A 19,761-nucleotide genomic window follows, 5' to 3' on the forward strand; every position below is an offset into this window, starting at 1 on the left:
AAAAAATCCACGAAAGTTTTTTATTTTTAGTTTTTTTGCTGCTTCCATCAATTGAAAATTGGTCAAAGCCTCGTTCGGTAAAATAACTCCTTCCACATTAATCATTTTGTTGTTAATTTTTTTTGTTTATTTTTTAAATTTGTTAATTTTTTTTGTCACTTACCTTTTTTTCCTTTTTTTAATTTATTTCCTCTTTTTTTTTTTTTGTCACTTACCTTTTGTTCCTTTTCTTTTAATTTGTAGTGTCCATAAGCCAACGTGTGTTTCCCATCTTCCAAAATGATTCTTTTGTCGTCGTCTGAGCTGAGAGAGACTTTGTTAATTTCCTCCGAGTACATGTCGTGTTTATGGGGTCGGATGACGTTCATTTTGTTTACTTGTTCTTTTTTGGTTTCGAGACATTTTTTGAATTGTTCGTGGGTGATGTATTTTTTGACGACATTTTTTTTGACTCCTTTGCCTTTTTTGTGCTCTTTTTCATAGGTTTTGAAAGAGTACAACTTTGACCGGAGGCCGACAAACTCTAAAATCAGTTCTCCTCCGGTTTCGTCTTTAACATCCCAGGAACCTTTCCGTTTAATCCAGCTTTGAACCCAACGTTTTGAATAGCCGGATGGCTTTTGCTAAAATTGCTCGTGTCGAATTTGCTTTCCACATCCTCTGAAATGACTTTAAACCAATCGTCCGTTTCTATTTCATAAACAAGCGAGTCCGTGTCCGTCATCAACAATTTTGCTTTCCCTGGAAATTTTTTTCTAATGTAATCGTAGTGGAATTCGAACATTAAAGTTTTGCTCAAATCCAAAATGCACATTCCCAAATAAAATGGTTTGTTGTAAAAAATATTTGTTCTTTTCATGTGAACAGCAACCAGGTTTTTATCGAAAATTCGTAATTTGGCTTGGCTGATAATTTTATTGCATCTTCTTTTTTTGTTACCAGTCTCACGTCCACTCTCTTTTCAATGTTTTCCATTGTTTTTCCAAACACCGAATTGTTCATCAGCTTGAAAAATTCCTTCTCAAATTCGCTGGTGGCTTTTGTTCTCAATTCGGTGTTGAGGTCAATGTATGGTTTCATCCAATCCCGTTGCTCAAATTTTATACCTCGGTGCACCTTTGAAACTTTTATTCCCAATCGTTCGTACAATTTTAGGTTTTCGCAGTGAAGGACATAATTCTTTTTGTCGTTTAAATTTGGAACGAGTTTTTCCACTTTTCCAATTTTCATTCTTTCCGGTGCCAAAGGGTAATCGTTGTGTTCGTCGTGAAGGCTTTCCAGATAATGCAAATAAACCTCCAAAATGCACGGAATCGATTTCCAATCGGACAGTTCTTCTTCTTTCATCCATTCGAAACCGTGAGTGGGAAGAGGTTTACACATAGTCCATCCGTACAAGTTGTTGGCGTCCAAATATATGATAAATTTAGATAGTTGGCTTGGATCGTACGAGTCGCCCATGTATGTTGTTTGATTTTGCATAACGGTTGGAGATTATGTTGATTCCTCCACGGGTTCCTTTTTGGACGATGCGAAGTATGTCTGAGTCACTCAACAATTCCAATTCTATTTTTGTCATTTTCAAACAAGCGTCCCAAGCCAACCGGGGAGACGTGTAATACCAAGCGGGATCGAGCTTGTAATGTTTTATGCAAACGTCTCTAAAATTTTCAAAGACATCTGCCAGAATCAAAACGTCCGACGCGTTGTACAAATCGTGATAATCTCTGAACGTTTTGCATTGAAACACGTTCCAAACCTTTTGCGCATGCGCGTAATTTTCGTCGCTTATTTCCTCGTAGTTGAATTTTGAGAAAAACGCTTCTTTTGGAGGCAATTGCGTTTCTTGAAATTTATCGAATGTGTCAACCCAATCGTAAGGGTAAACGCCTTTTTTACAAAGCAAATCAAATTTTTCTCCTTCATAATATTTTGCGAGGTTTTTGAACTGTTCCGGCTTTAAATTTTTAGACAAAGCATCCAAACCGAAGGAAAGGAATTTAAAACTGTCGATGTATCTCAATTCAATTTTTTTTTCTTTGGGTTTTCCATCTTTCCCAATGTACTCTCCCACTTTGATTTTTTTCGAGAAGCTGATGTATTTTTCCTCGTTGCATGGAATGCAGGTTATTTCTCCTCCCAATTTTTTGATAAACAAATGGCTGTCGTAACCAGAAAAATTGTGAAAAACGACAGGAACGAATTTTGGATTTTTTTTATTTCAAATTGCATTCATTGTGTGCCGCTCCTCGATATTTTCCAGTAAATTGGCAGTGATCGCGAACTTTTTCTTTATCGAGAATTTTTTCTTCGCAAATGTGACAAACTGTTGCAGATTTAAAATCATTTTCATCGTCTTTTGTGAAAACCATATTTTTTTTCAAGTTTTTTCCAAAAATTTCTTTTATTTCTTTTTCCAAACTTTCGACAAAAAATTGGGCTACGTCTTGGTTCTCGTTTGATGATTCGGAAATAAATATTTCGCTGCTATAAACGGTTTCGTCAAAACATTTTATGTAAAATGAAAAAGAACTTGGAACGTGCCTTTGAAACTTTTTGGTGTAAGACTGGTCTGGATTTTGTTCGCACGAATCTATCGGTTTGGTAAAACATTCAAAATCCGCGTAAGCTATAAATTGAACCCTCATCGAGTGACCTAGGTTCTTAAATTTTATAAATGTTTTTTTTGGAGGAAGAGCCATTCGGACCGCATCATGCTCGTTGCAATAAAACGAATGTATTGAAAGATCCTCCTTGCTTTTCATTCCCTGCAAGCAATTTCTGCAATAATATTTTTTTCCGTTTTTTTTGGATGCTTGGGATGAAATGAGTCGACTCAGATTTTTTATCAGACAATAATGATTTGTTTTTTCGTCTGAAATAAGCAGCAAATCTATTTCATGCTTTCTGTTCAAACATTTCGATATTTGCAAAGGATAAATGGATTTATTTTTGTATCCGAAAACGTTGACGCTGATTTCTGGATTATTTTTTTCAAATTTTTTGATTTGATCGAGTTTGACCGGAAATTCAATCCCTTCCCAATTTAAATTTTTCGATTTTTCAATCAAGTCTTTGTCAATTCTTTCTCCATGTTTTTCTTTCATGTTCGTCGCTCTGGTGACGCTCCACTTGAAACATTCGTTGTCTTCGTTTTCCATGTTTATGATTGCTTTTTTGCTTGCCAGAAAATCGTCGAGAGGGATATACGATCGACCTCCGATGGGCTTGTAATCAATTAAATTAATTTCCATTTTCAAGATGGCGGACACTGTGCAATTTAATCCCATTTTGTTGTATTTGTCCATGTTTTCCAGGATTTCATCTTTCGCTTTTTCGTAAAATTCTCCCAAATCCGTTGACTCTAAAATAATCCCAGATTTTGACAAAAAAGGTACAATTCGATGCACTTCCTCTCCCGTGGTAAGGCTAACGCTCTCCATATCGCAAGTCAAAACAAGGATCGCTTTTTTATTTTTATTTTCTTGAAGAATTTTTATCGCTCCGTCTTTTGCCAAATCTAAAAAGGTAGAAGCGTCCTTTTGGTTTCCTTTGACTTAATGCGAAAATTGTTTTGCAACATGCTTCAACGCGTGATCGGTCAATCGAAAATCAATTTGAGGTTTTCCGAACACGAGCGATTTGAGAGACGATATTCTTTTTTTTAATTCTCTTTTTTTATTTTTCAATCTTTTTTTTACCGGCTCTGGAACGTACGGATCAACGAACTCAAGCACGCTGTTAAAACTGTTGACGACTGCATTTTTCACAGCCGTCGTAAACCTTGAAAAAATTCCAGGAGTCATCGCAGGAGGCAAATCTGGAACAGGAGCGTCAACGATATAACGCGACGGTTCTTGAACAGATGTCAACGCAACGACAGGATTTTGCAAATGGGCTGGTTTTTGAGGAAGAGCTGGTTTCCACGTGATAGGTCTTGGTGGAATTGTTGATGGTTTCGGAGCGATGACAGGTTTTTGGACAATTTGACGCGGGGCTATCGAACTAGGATCAGGACGCGGAGCAGGAACCGGTCTCGCGTTTTTTATTGTTTCAACGAGATCAGCCTTTCGCATCTTTGAATATTTTTTCAATTTTTGGGTTTTGGCGATTTCTCGCAATTCTTTGACAGTTTTGTTTTCCATTTTTTTATTGCCAAGAAAATTATTTAACTCAAAATCAATTTTTTTGGTTTTTCCATTTTTTCGCATTTTGTTTTTCCATTTTTATTATGCCAAGAAATTTTTTTTTCGAAATCAATTTTTTTTCTTTTTTTCCGAGAATTTTTTCAATACTTTTTTTTCCGAGAATTTTTTGAATTCTTTTTTTTTCCGAGAATTGAATATTTTTTTTCGGACTTGGTGATTTTTTTTTCATTTATTCGGACTTGGAGTTTTTTTTTCTGTTTTCGAGTTTTTCAGAATTTAAAATTTCAATCTTTATTCCATTTTCCACTTTTCCATCTCGACGCTCTAAATATCTACTTTGTGAAGGGATCCGTATTCAACCACTTTCCCGGTTTCGATGTTGGTCGTTTTCACAGAAACAGGTTTTTTTCGAATTGAACCAAGCCTCTCGTATTTTGGATCGATCGTTTTTTTTGAATTTTCCGTTTTCGCATTTTCTTTTTTTATTTCTTTTTTTGGTCGACCCACCGGCTTGTATTCTTTTGCACCTTCCAAAAGCAAATCTTTGCTTTCAAGATTGTTCTCAACCGCAATCCTCAGCAAAGTCATTAAATTGTTTGAGGTTTTGTGACTCCATTTTCTCTAAGCAAATTTTTTAGATAATTTTTTGTTAGTCTCATGTTTTATTTTTAAAAGAAAAAAAAAATTTTTAAATCATTTTTTTTGTCAAGAATCTCATGACGGTCTTTTTGATCTAATAAACAATGTTCATGTTGGTTCCGTCTGAAACAAAATTGATCTCTTTGTCGGAAATGATCGATGCAAAAATAACGGTATTGTCTGGCACAGCCGTTCTGAATGTTAAGTTGATTACCAATTCAGCTGTTTCAGAAACAACTCTTTCCTTTTGCTTGCTGATGTCAATAAAAAATATCGGAAACAAATTTTTATATTCAAGCATAGACAAATCGGGTTGGCAAACAAGCTCGTTTGTGCCGTAATATTTTTCAATAAAAGTGATTGCTTCGGAATAGCACATGGCAATTTTCTTTTCTCCAAAATTCGCGTCTTGATTTCCAATTGGATATCTTATTCCATTAACAGTAGCGTTATAATTGCTAATATCACAGTGATCGAATATAGCTGGATTTGAGGTTTGACTGGCACCTCTGTTTATCTGAAGGGCGAACACGATCAATCTTGAAACGCTTTTGTCCGTGATTTTTCCGAGGGTCCAGGTAAATTCTGTTAGACCAGCTGGAATGGCTTGCCTTTCGACTTTTAGTGCCTTATATGGTACTTCAACGGAAATTTTCTTTGCCATAAAATTCAATAACTCGTTTTATTTCAAAATACTCGGCTCAATTCTAGGCATGAAAAGTCGGAATTTTTTGATGTCGATCATTCCTGCAGCAACAGTTCCGGCTCTGTAAATGGCGTCGTCGTATCCTTTTTTTGTAAAGGTGATCGTATGTCTGAATCCGTAAACGGCTTTTTCATAAGTGTCGCAAAAACCAAAAATGTGTTTAAAAGGTATCCTAAAAGAAAATGCGCCGTTGGACGTGGTGTCTGCAAACAAGTGGTCTCGTCTGACGACGAACCCAGCGTTTCCAGTAGCGTTTGAGGTATCTTTGTACCACATTTGCTTCAAACCATCGGTAAGCTGAAAACCAAAACGACTTTTCAACAATGTAAGCATGGTTGTTCCCTGACCTGGATACATAACTCTTTCCACTTGCTGTCCTGATAAGTCGTAAATGACTTCGCTAAACAAATACATGATGGCGTTGTTTACCAGAGCAATTTGATCTGCTGCCGCGTAAACGGTTCCGTCAGCTTTTTTCAGAACCCCTTCAACGAGGATGTAAGTATCAGACGGAGCTGTTTGCACAGACTGGCAATCAATCTCAAAAACGATCGATCCTGAAGAATTTAAATCAAGGTACTCGAAAAAATCAACTTTTTCAATACCGGTGTCGTACACAGGCTTTTCATCAATTATTAATCTGTCGCTGTTTATCTTTTTTTTTAATGAGAAAAAAAATTTTTATGCCATTTTTACTTCCTCAAAAAAAATCCCGCAATCAAAAGCCCGCTCCCCATTTTGACCAGATCTTGGATTCTGGAAGCGTTCTTTTTTGTCATTTTCTTTTTTACTTGAATGGACGAACCAAACATTTTTTTTATGCAGTTCTTCCATCGGATTAATAGATGCATACTGATTCACCTTTGCCGCTTCGTTCAAAATTGTGCTGGCCAATTTGTTTGGCGTCCCTGCCTTGGCGTAAACTTTTTCAATCACTTTTTTTCCTTTGTCGATGGCAACGTCTTTGGCTGTCGATATGGCTGAAGAGGCTAATTCTCTCCCAGCAGATTTGGCGGCGGTGATTGCTTCTCTTCCAATTTCGCTTGACGCTGTCTTTCTCAATAAATGAAGAGACGATCTCGATGCGTTTGAAGCTATCATTCTCCTCAAAAAATTTTTAATCGTGTCCACGATTCCTCCTCCCCCGACAACGTTCTTTTTTATATATCTTCTGTTGTTCACAATTAGCATTTTTTTAATTGAGAAAATATTTTTTTAAATTCGCCGTGTTTCACGACTCTATGTATTTTTGAATCGATCGGTATTCCTCTTTGTTTATTTCCCCCTGCCTCAAAAGCTCGTCACAAATGGCAACAGCTTCGTTTCTCGATGCTATATTTCCAGCATGACCAGCGGCGATGCTCAAGCTAAGCTCGGAAGAATGATCACTCCACGACCTTTTATCCCCCTCGTTTTTGCATAATTTCTTTCCCAAAATTTTGAAATAATCGTTTCCCACTTTTCGCTTCTCGAAGCTTTTGGTATGTTTGGTTTCCCTTCTCTCTCCATTGCATGTGTTTCGACCAGTATTTTTTCATAATTTTTCAAGTCCTCGTCTGTTACCTTTGTTTTATCAGGCTTGGATCTTGTGATCGACTCCCAAAAACCCACCGTCCCATTGTACTTTTCTCCATCAATAATGATGTCGTTATTATCGATAAAAATTTCTTTGTTTCCAATAAACATTTTTCCTCGTTCTTTTGCGTGAATACCAAAAACTCTGTCTGCAGAAAATTTTTTGGCTGCGTATTTTGACATATGTTCCAATGCTGTATTTCCAACATTCATTTTTCCAAAAGTTTTTTCAGTACTTTTTAAACTTTCAGAAGACGACTCGCTTTCTGGATAAGCCAAAGCCAGTGGACTGTTTCCAACCTTCTTGTATGCGACGCTCTTTAGCTCGTTTTTCACTTTTTCGTTGCTTTCGATGAGCGGCTTAAAAAACTTGGACAAATCAGTCTGATAATTTGCATCTGAAATGTTAGCGTTTAGACTATCATTGTAAATCTTTTCCTTGTTGGCCATATAATTTTTTACAATCTCATCTCTCGTTTTTTTGTCTTGTATTCTAAAGGACATTTTTTTAAAATACTGAGAAAAAAGACTTAAACAAAAACGAAAACTGGTTTGTGTTTTTGTTTATTCTCCTTTTTTAAAAAGGTTGTTAAATGCTTGAATGGCTTCTTCTCTTCCTTTTTGGATCAGTGACTCTTTGGCCAATTCGTCAATGCTGCTTCAGTCATGGTTTTAAATTTTTGAAGCTCGCTGAGAATTAATTCGTACTCGGAATCGCTCACAAATCCGTCCATGAGCGATTTTGAAATGTGGTCTCTAATCGTGTTCAATTTTGACTCGGAAAGAATTTTTAATTTTTCGTGCTTTTCAGCTTTCAACATCATTTTTTTGTTTTGTTGATTTCCAAAAATGGACAAAGCACCCATTCCAACCGCAATCCCCTCGCACGCAATCGAAACTGGAGTGGCAACAACGGTTGACAAAAGTGCAATTCCTGTAATTCCCAAAGCAATGCACACCGTTTGCAATCCATCGTCTGCGAAACGAATAATTTTTGCCACTCGATGGTACTTTTTGCTCAAAGCCATTCTTTTCACTTTTTCATCCTCCATTTCTTTTTGGATCTCGCTTATTTTTTGAAGCCGGTAAATATGACCTCCATCGGATGGTGCTGTTGGAAGAACTGGATAAATTTTTTCAGTGTTTTTTATTATCTCCATCTTTTTAACAAAGACATATTTTTTTTATTCGAATCGATGTGATTTATTTTGCAAAGCTTTTCGCCTTTTTTGACTATGACGTCATTGATGCTGTGATTGCTTACATCCAAAACAATGTCGTCTAAAGACTCTGAAAAAATAGCATCATTTTTGTAAAGTTCAATTGATCGCTTATTTTGTTCATCAAAGTTACGACAGCAATTCCTTTTTCCAAATTCAATCCAAAGGACAACGATATTGTCCTGTGAGAAAGAGCAGCAAATTTAATGTCTTTCTGAGCAAAAATCTCATGCTGTCCGTTTATGTTGAAACAAGTTGGATGATCCAAATTTTTTTTTACCACAATAATATTTTCCGAATTTTTTTTTTTTCAACCCTTTGATTCTTTCCACCAAATTTTCTAAATCTTTGAATCTTTCCAACTCTTTGATTCTCTCCAACTCTTTGATTCTCTCCAACTCTTTGATTCTCTCCAACTCTTTGATTCTCTCCAACTCTTTGATTCTCTCCAACTCTTTGATTCTCTCATCCATATGTCTCAAATACAATTTCAAAATTTCCATTCTATTTCATTTCAAATTTTCAAATTCGAATCGATGTGATTCTCTGCTGAGGCAACATTTTTAAAAAACTTGTGAGGGGCATGCATTTTTAATATGAAAAGAAAATGTTTTAAATCATTTTATTTTCAATTTTTTTCGTGTTTTCACATTTCTTCGTCACATTTCGCGTTTACTTCGACTCCGTTTTGCAACAGCAATTGAACCAATTTGACATTACCGTATTCACATGGTGAGTACATCGGCGTTATTTCTTCGCCACATTTCGCGTTTACCTCGGCTCCTTTTTGTAACAATAATTTGACAATTTTAAAAAACCCTTTTTGTGATGCTAAGTTCAACGGCGTCAAATCGTTAATATCTTTAGTATTGGGGTTGGCTCCGTTTTGCAACAACAATTCGACAACATCGACAGTTTCTGCAAATCTGTCTTCACATAAGTGCGCGTTTCCTTTGGCTATGTTTTGTCGATAAAAATTGGTCGTTGTGATATGAACGTGTAGAGATGCTAAATGCAACGGTGTCTGTTTTTTTTCATCTTGCGCGTTGACGTCGGCTCCTTTTTGCAATAACAATTGAACCACTTTGAGATGATTTTTTCTTGAAGCCACGTGCAACGGCGTCCGTTTATTTTTATTTTGCGCGTTAACATCGGCTCCGTTTTGCAACAGCGATTCGACAAGTCTAATGTTTCCGTGGGAATATGCCACGTGCAACGGCGTCCATCCTTCATCAATGTTTTTAAATTCATTATAAGCCAAATCGTGAAGGTGTATTGCTTCATCAACACGGTCAAACGGTTCCCTCCACTCCTGGTACATGTCGGTGGATGCAAGCCTTTTTTCTAGGTTTGTGCCAGGTCCTACAAAATTAATTCCAAATTTTTTTAACTCGTTTTATTTTTTTTAAATTTTTCTTAGTATTTACACATTTCTTCGTCAGATTCCATTTCTCCCAAATCCAAATCGTCACCCATGATGCTTTGAACTGAAGATGCATTTTTTGCAATGACCACTTCGGGAATTCTAACCTGAATGGACTCGATCTGCGCTCCGACAAAAACACCTTCATTTTTCAAAGAGGCGACGGCGTAGCACTTTTGTCGAACATATTCCAAAGGATTCACTTTAACAAGCTCTTTCGTTTTCTTTTTGAAAAACAAAGAAGAAACTTTAATGTTTTTTTCATTTTTCTTTGTAAACAATTTTCCGAAAAAAAATGGGCGCTGCGTTTGGATTATCGGATTTGTTTTTAAAAATGGTCAAATCATCCGTTGTTATTTTTTTCGTTCTTCCTCCTTTTTTCAAAGTGGGAATCATTTCCTTGACTTTTTCGCGAAGAAATTTTGATATTTTTTCAGTTGCCTCGATAAACTTTTTTCCTTTTTCGTTCATTCCGTTTTTTTCTTTGAAACCTAGAAAGGACATGGAATATCCATGGAATATATCAATTTGTCTGAATATTGTAATAATAATAATAATAATAATAATAATAATAATAATAATAATAATAATAATAATAATAATAATAATAATAATAATAATAATAATAATAATAATAATAATAATAATAATAATAATAATAATAATAATAATAATAATAATAATAATAATAATAATAATAATAATAATAATAATAATAATAATAATAATAATAATAATAATAATAATAATAATAATAATAATAATAATAATAATAATAATAATAATAATAACAATTATAATAATAATAATAATATTGAATAATATTGAAAAAGAATAAAAATAACTTGTTTGTAAAATGAATTTATTCGAATCAAAACTTGTTTAGTTTTTTTTAAAAAAAGTTTCTTTTCAAATGAGTATCCAGAGAGCAAGACATCTTTTTCATTCGGAAAATTGATGTATCTGTTTCTGTTGTTTCGATAGAGACAAAAAAATGGGCGATGCATGTGGCGACGTCGTCGCAGATTTGTTTTTAAAAATGGACAGATCCTCTGTCGTTATTTTTTTCGTTCTTCATCCTTTTTTCAAAATTGGAATCATTTCCTTGACTTTTTCGCGAAGAAATTTTGATATTTTTTCAGTCACCTCGATAAACTTTTTTTCTTTTTCACTCATTCCATTTTTTTCATTGAAACCGAGAAAGGACATGGAATATCCCTCCAGCTCGTTCGTTCCAAAACTGCAGTTCTCAAACACACCCAGAGAAAACAAAACGGGGGTTCTTAAAATAAAAGGACCTTTTCCAGAGGGGTACTCATAAAAAAGCGGAATCTTTTGGTACTGAATTGGTTTGGTTGCGGAATAAATTTCTCCAACCGATAATTTGCTCTCGTCAAAATTTTCAATCGTAACAAAATTCATCTTTTTTAAAAAGAAAAGAAAATTTTTTTATATCATTTTTTCAAACGTTCGCTGAATTTTTGACACGGTAAAAACCTCCTCGGTCCATCTCGGCGTGTACCCTTTTTCAAAATTGTACTTCTTTTTTGTTATCCTCACTTTGTCTCCCATTGAAAATTTCGGCTCTGGTCTTTCTTTTTGCATCTTTCCATTCAGGTTCATCCAGACCTTGTTTTTATTCTTTTCCTCGCTGGCTTCAATTGGAGTCATTTTTATTGAAGAGTGTTTTGTGCTGTTGTAATTTTTTACCATTTCATCCAAAACGTCAATGTATTTATTGGTGCTGTTGGCTGAAAAATATTTAAACATTTTCTCTTTCATCGTTCTGTTCCATCGCTCGACGACACAGCTTTTTTCCTCGTTTTCAGTGGAATATAATTGAACTCCCAACTCTTTCACGTGCTTGTTGTAAAATTCTTTTCCTTTGTCCACCCACATTTATACACATTTTGCTTTTTCAAAGATTTTTTTCAACGCTTCAGCCACTTCAAGACCCTTTTTGCTTTTTAACGGAACAATCCATCCATACTTTGAAAACACGTCGATCACCATGAGCAAATATTTTACGCCCTTGTTGAATTTTGAAAACGATTGCATGTCAACCAAATCGGCAGCCCATATTTCATCAATTTCGTTCACAAACACTTTTCTTTTTTTAAAATGATGAATCACCGGTTTGTGAAGCTCCTCTGCAAGCTGATCCGTCCATTTTAAACTTGAAAAATTTTTCTTTTTGTGCAGAGACACCCAGTCCGAATTTGGCTTTGGCTTTGATGATGGGCGCGATAAGTTTTCTTTCGTTTTTTTCTTTTTGAGTGGGGTTTGGAATGGAGTTCATTTCTTCAAGCATCATTTGATCAGCCAAATTTCTGCTTTGAACGTCGTTTAAATATTTATAAGCCGAATCGTGGTGGTACGCTGCATTGTCCACTCGGTCCACCGGTTTGCTCCACTCTTGGTACATGTCGGTGGATGTGAGTCTTTTGTCCAGGTTTGTGCCAGGTCCTGCAAAATTCATTCCTGGAATATGCATTTCTCCAGGAAATTTTGCCCACGGAAGCTTTATTTTTTTTGAAAAATTGTTGATCGATTCCACCAAGTCTCCCCCTTTTGTTGCCGAAGAAACAAACGTGCATTTGGTCGTTCCGCAAGCATCACAAGTCCCTTTTATCATTTTTCTGTTATTTTTTGAGACTTCGTTTCTCAAATTTGTTGTTTCTTTTTTCCTTTTACATTTGACGCAGTACATTTTTTTTAATTTTAAATAAATACTTTTTTTTAAATAAAAAAAAAAAGGAAATAAAAGGATATTCACCTAAAAATGAAGAAAACGAAAGGAACTTTCTTTTACCAATAAGCATTCGAGGACTAATTGTTGGAATGTCTGGTTGTGGAAAAACGACGCTCCTGCTCAATTTACTGATCCGGCCTGGATGGCTAGATTACAACAATTTGCAAGTTTTTGGAAAATCTCTTTACCAACCCGAGTACAAAATAATGAAAAGTTCGTTCGAAAAAAAATTGCCAAAAAGGATTATTGACAAATTTTTCAATGTACTAGACGAAAATGCTATTAACCTCCTTTCAAAAAAAAAATATTCTGACAACGAGAATATAGAGTGTCGTTTTTTTGAAACGGCTGACGATCTGCCTTACCCTGAAGATCTTGATAAAACAAAAAATAATTTGATGATCTTTGATGATTTAAAAGGAGAAAAACAAAATAAATGTGAAACATATTACACTAGAGGGAGGCATTCTAATTCAGATTGCTTTTATCTTGCTCAAAACTATTTTGATCTTGATAGACATGCAATTAGAACAAATTCAAATTTTATTTGTTTGTTTTATCAAGATGCAAATTAATGTTGAATACATTTATCGTACCTTCGCTTCTAGAGACATGACAATAGAAGAGTTCAAAAATTTTTGCGACCGTTGCTGGTCTAAACCTCACGGATTTGCTGTTATTGATTTGTCTTCAGAAAAATACAATGGAAAATATCGAAGCGGACTTGACAATTTTTATTTTCCAGAAGAGACAATTAAAAAAAGTTTTTTTTAAAATGATTTTAAAAAATCATTTTAAAAAAAACTTTTTTTAATAATCATAGACGTGGATGGAAATTCCAACATAATAATAACAGAATTTTTGCACAAAATCGTTTTTGAAAAAGGGAAAACTTATGAGATGGCTTTTCTCGGCTTAGAGACGTACAATAGCTTTCCAAACATCACCAGCAAAAACAATTCTTTCCGGTACAGCATGAACAACGGAGGCAATTGGGAAAACGTCGTCATTCCAGACGGAAGCTACGACATTATCGACATCAACAATTATTTGCAAAAAACCGTCTCAAACACAATCAAAAATTACGCGTCTCAAAGCGCTAGCTACGTTGCCGCAAATAAAATCAGCTACTCTCCCGAAAACATCAAAATCAGATCCAATTCAAACACTTTAAAATCAACCATCAAACTTGGCTTAAATTATTTGATGGACTTGAACGTGGAAAACACCATCGCCTCCCTTTTGGGATTCACAAAAAGACAATTAGACTCCAACTCCGAATACGAGTCCGACGACATTGTCAGAATTACGAGCGTCAACACGATCAGAATCGTCAACAACATCATCGGCTCAGCATACATCAACGGCTCGCAATTAAATTGCATTTACTCCTTTTATTCAGACGTTGGTCCTGGTTTTAAAATCAACGAAAGACCCACTCATTTGGTTTACCTCCCTGTCAAAGTCCCAGAAATTTCAACGATGATCACTCGTATCGTCGATCAAAACGGAAATTTAATCGACTTTCGCGGCGAGGACATCACGATCCGTTATCACATTCGAGAAGTGAAATAAATATTTTTTCCGGCATTTTAAAAAATGAGCAAATATGTCAGTGTCAAATTAAATGTGTCTCAGGGGCAGATCGAAAAAATAAAAAATCAATTATGGAAGGCAAACCCGTTCGCATCCGAATTTCAAAAGATAATTTACACGGAAACGACGTTTTACTTTTGACAGAAAGCCAACATCGAAAAATTGTGGACGCTCTCAATCGAGGAGTTGGAGTCACCATAAAAATGAGCAAAACTCAAGTGGAACACAACGCAAAAGTAAAAGGAGGATTTCTTGGTGCCCTTTTACCTTTATTAGTAGGAGCGCTTGCACCCACTTTGATCAACAAAATTACAGGAAATGGTGTTGCTAACCTCAAAAAAAATAAAAAAGGAGGATTTATTGGAACTCTTTTACCTTTATTGGGAATGCTTGCAGCTAGAGCCGCTCCAGTGGTTGCCAATGGCTTATTGGGCGGGGTTGCCTCTTCTCTTGGATCCACTGTGATCGATAAAATTGCAGGAAGGGGTATCGTTTACGCCATAAAAAATGGAAATGGAATGAAAATCGACTCTCGCACTGGAAAAGGTTTGTTTATAACACCTTGGCCCAAAGGAGGCTCAGTCGAAGGAAGCTCACTCATAGATGGATTTTACGAAAAAAGCGAAGGAAGATATGTACCTATCCTATCTTAATTGCTTCTCGTACCAAACTCTCCATACTCAAGCGTCCCATTTTAAATTTAATTTTGTAAAAAAAATTTTTTGAGTTAAATAATTTTCTTGGCATAATAAAATGAACGAAAAAACTAGAATCTTGCGAAATGAGGACGGAAAAATTAGAAGTATAAAAACACTTGACCAAATTGAATATTTAAGGAGCAAAGGAGTAGGATGGCGCGAAATTAAAATGTACAAATCAATTCTCGAACAAGAACAAGAACAAGAACAAAGAAAAAAAGAAATTTTTCGGGCAAAATTTAAACACCTTTACAAAAATTAAATTTTTTTTTTCATTACGCGTTATATCACGTCATGAAAAAATAAAATGTTTTCTCGTCGTCGTCGGATTTTTTATCCCAGAAAAATTTTCAACCCAAGCGATTATCAAAAGTTTCACAACGATGATTAAAAATAATGATTTTGTCCTAGAAAATTTTCACCCATCAATTATCAAAAAATTTCATAACGATGATGAAAAATGATTTTGTCCCAGAACTCCCCTTTTCTAGTAGTATTGAATGCTTAGTAAAACTTGCTTTGTTATGTTGTATATAGACTAAACTTCAGTATTAAAAAAGAAATCTGGAAATTCTACGATCAGATTTTATTTTATTTTGACTTTAAAATTCTCAGTTTTTCCTTTATCGACAGCTGCTTTTTCAGTTCTTAACATTCGCGCGCAATTAAATTTCAAGGTTTTTTTTAAGGCATATGTATACACGGTGCATAGGAACATACTCTAAGACCTTGCAACACATCCCCAGAAATTTTATTTTTGATTATCATTAGAAAATATTTCCTCATTCAAAAAATGTAAACGACAACTTTTTTTAGTGGGGGCCTGGGGAGAAAACACATATTTTAGGGCAGTGCCCAGGAATTTTGTTGTTCAAGATAGGTAACTAAGAAGCATGTGGCATACTCAAATTTTTAGTATGTTGATACTGGTAGCAAATGAGGATGACTTGCAAAAAATTAGGGTAATTGGAGCTAAACCAAACCCGACTCGATCCCTAACTGCCCCTTTCCTAGAACTACGTCTCCTTTAATCGTAAAATTTTTTTTTTTTTTTGTTCTATCATGAACTAGATCAAAATTCATCGACAGATTTCAAATTTCATCAAAAAATCTCTTTCGTTTAAGATTTATAACAATGCAAAGCTTAAAATTACCCCCTGAAATAACTTTAAATGGTCTCAACTTTTAAACGAAAAAATTTTTTTTTGATGTAATTTGAAATCTGTAGATGAACTTTGATCTAGTTTAATATAAAACAAGCAAAAAATTGAAAAGTGTTTTTAGGAACCTTACCCTGGGGGGATTTGGGGAATCTTCTCGAACACCACAAAATCGAGCCCATGTCCCATATTTAGATTTTCAGAAATGTTTGTGATAGATTTATCAATTTTTTTTTTAAAAATATTAAAATTTTTTGTTTAACATTGAAATTTACAGACGGATAAATAATTTTTATTACTTTCTATTTACATTTTTTATTGAAATAAAAACAAAGCAAAGCAACCTTTAATTATTAACAATTAGTAAAAGCTAGCAGTTGCTAATTGTTAACAGTTGCATAATAACTCTTTGCACGCGTTAATATACGAACTGAAAGCATGTTTTTAGCCATTATATTGACATGTGTTTATAGTCATTATATTGACATTTGATTGATATGACCGATATATCATGCTAATATTATCAATCCATATCAGAAGTTTTTATTTGAAGCATTCATTTAAAATGCCTTAACATGCAAAAGAACATAGTGATTTTGTAAAAAAATTTTGCATTTGCTGCTTCAGGAAAGGCACGGATTTAAGACCAATAAATAATCCTGAAACAACTTATTTAAATCTAAATAAAAAGAAAAATGACTACTCAAACCTTATCAAAACTATATTCTGGAAAGATTATTCAGCGGATAATCCTGACCTTCCTACCATGCTTTGCTCAAAATGTAGAAAAAGGCTTGCTGGGACTGATCCTTACTTCATTATGCGGCCGTGTTATGAAGGTAATTATAACTATATTGATATTTAATTCACTTCATTTAAAATTTAGTTTCGCTATTTTAGTTATTATAGTTGCTATACATGTGCTATAAAATTTAGACCTGAATACCAGAGCTATTAGAGGGAAAAAATGTGAATGTTTTATTTGTGAAAATAGGCGCAAATCAAAAATGAAAAAAAATATTGACCCCTATGGTTGAATGTGTTTCGGGAAAACTTGTTTATCAAGGCGCTGAAGATGTTTCAAATAAACCTGCAGAAAGACTAGTTTGTCAACATTGCTATGCCCAAGTGGGACAAGGAATTCCACATCCCTGTACGAAATTAGAAAGACAAAAAGAATTTGACTGCCATTGTAAAATCAACATCCCCAACAACGCAAGGAAAAGTTCTGTCCAGCTCTATCAAAGATTTCAGCACAAATGTCTCAGAGAACACCTTAGCTTTGAAAACCTTTGGTCCGAAGCAACTCACTGTCTCTTTCGGAAAGACTGAGGTTAAGAAACCTTTCTTTTCTTTAGATAAATTGAACAAACTTCAATTAAAACTACATTCCAGGTAAGTTTTTGTTGCTTAAAAATACTTTTAAAAATAAATTTGTTATGGGTTTAAAGCCAATTTTTGTAATAACTTTATTATGATTTCTAAGTAATCGCAACATGATTGAAGTTGCACGATTTCTGAAAAGTGAGGCAGGACGAAAAAGTGTGGAATCTGGTTTCAATATTAAACTGATTGTGAACAACGAAATAATTGGAAAATTATTCAATTGTGATAAACTCCCATTGCTATTAGAATTAAAGGAAAGCGAAGAGGTAAGTAAACTATTTCCAAAAAAAAATTTTTATAGCTAGATTGCAATTTGTATCATTCATTTTGATTTTTTATGAATGTATAGTTGGTAGAAAAAGATACTCCTATTGTGTATTGCAATGACATTGAAGAACTCGTAGCAATGGTACTTCATCACAGAAGTCAAGAAACAAATGATGTTGATATCAAATTAGGTGTAGATGGAGGGCAGGGATTCCTAAAAGTTACACTGTCAATAACCCTAAAACCAGAGCTAAAAAAATGATAAAATTCCAGAGAAACTGAGCAAGTGTGACGGATATGCGTGCAAAGATTTTAAAGATTCAAGCGTCCACAAAACTATTATATAGGCTATTTTGCCTTCATTGAACGAAAAATACCATAATTTGCGGTTAATATTGGATAAGCTAAACATTTCATCCTTAGATTGCACAGTATCTGAAGATCTAAAGTTTTTGCTTCAAATGGTTGGAAAAGAAACTGCAACATCAAAACACCCTTGTCCGTATTGCATGACGTCATCTCCTGACTTTCAAAAAGCTGATCATTATACTCTAGAGTCTTTGTGTAAATTGTACGACCAATGGATGGCTGATGGTGCAAATTTAAAAAAAGCAAAAAAGTACACTAATGTTGTTAAAACCCCCCCCCCCCCCCTTTATTAACAGGCAACAAAAACAAAAAAATACTAGAACTTGTAAATATTCCTGGACTACATATACTGCTAGGTGTTGTAGACAAAATTTTAAAAGAGATTGAAAAAAATTTAATTGAAAACAAGAAGTGTGGGTTACAGTTTGTTAACCAATATCTGTCTAAAATAAATATCTGCAGAGTGTCCTACCAAGGGCAGCATCGTTTGAAAGGCAATGCTTGTCATAAATTGCTTAAAAACATAGACAGCTTTGAACTATTTTTTCAAGAGTTTAGTCTTGGAGTTTCCGCTGCCAAATATATTAAGGTACTTAGAGATTTTGAAAAAATGGTTGTTTTGGAAAACCATTAAGCTCCATGTATGTTAAAGATCTAGAGGAGTTCTCTACGAGCTATAGAAATCTAAGGGCTACAATTCCTTTGAAGGTACACATAATTGAGCAACATGTTATTGAATTTATCAACATGAAAGGTGGAGTCTTTGGTATGATAATTAACTTTTAAATCTTATAAAAAATAATTTATAATCTTAGTAATTAAATACTCTATTTCAACAGTTGAATTGTGAAATTTGCATAAACTATGACGAATATTTTTTAAATAAACTTGCAACTCTTTTGTTCTTCTTATATTCTATAGGCTTAGGTTACTGGGCTGAACAAGCTCTCGAATCCATTCATCAGGATTTCAATCAGTTTTGACGAATGAGAAAAGTCGGAGAGCACAGCCCAAACTATATAGAGGCGCTGAAAAACGCGGTTGTTGCTTACAGCTACAAGCACTTTTAAAGTAGCTTTCTATTTGCAGGAATGTAGTTTGTAAAAAGTAAACTGTTAAATCTCCTATGAACAAACTTTTAGTATGACTTTGAAATGTAAAGTATCAATCATAATGTAACCATAAAAATCAGAGTTTTTTTTTTTACTGAAATAAATAATTGCAGCAAATCCTTCTCGACCTCTAATAGCCCTCCCCAGGGTAAGGTTCCTAAAAACACTTTTCAATTTTTTGCTTGTTTTATATTAAACTAGATCAAAGTTCATCTACAGATTTCAAATTACATCAAAAAAAAATTTTTTCGTTTAAAAGTTGAGACCATTTAAAGTTATTTCAGGGGGTAATTTTAAGCTTTGCATTGTTATAAATCTTAAACGAAAGAGATTTTTTGATGAAATTTGAAATCTGTCGATGAATTTTGATCTAGTTCATGATAGAACAAAAAAAAAAAAAAATTTTACGATTAAAGGAGACGTAGTTCTAGGAAAGGGGCAGTTAGGGATCGAGTCGGGTTTGGTTTAGCTCCAATTACCCTAATTTTTTGCAAGTCATCCTCATTTGCTACCAGTATCAACATACTAAAAATTTGAGTATGCCACATGCTTCTTAGTTACCTATCTTGAACAACAAAATTCCTGGGCACTGCCCTAAAATATGTGTTTTCTCCCCAGGCCCCCACTAAAAAAAGTTGTCGTTTACATTTTTTGAATGAGGAAATATTTTCTAATGATAATCAAAAATAAAATTTCTGGGGATGTGTTGC

The 19,761-nt window shown here is 34.4% G+C and overlaps 1 pseudogene; it reads left to right on the top strand.

Annotated features, from left to right (window-relative positions):
* The first annotated feature begins 16,482 nt into the window (after positions 1-16,482).
* LOC149884838 (uncharacterized) lies at positions 16,483-19,009 on the top strand (annotated as a pseudogene).
* The last annotated feature ends 752 nt before the right edge of the window (positions 19,010-19,761 follow it).

This window comes from Hydra viridissima, unplaced genomic scaffold (assembly GCF_058129835.1).
Source record: "Hydra viridissima isolate aposymbiotic clone 2 unplaced genomic scaffold, HvirCarnegie_v1 scaffold_8, whole genome shotgun sequence".
NCBI lineage: Eukaryota > Metazoa > Cnidaria > Hydrozoa > Anthoathecata > Hydridae > Hydra > Hydra viridissima.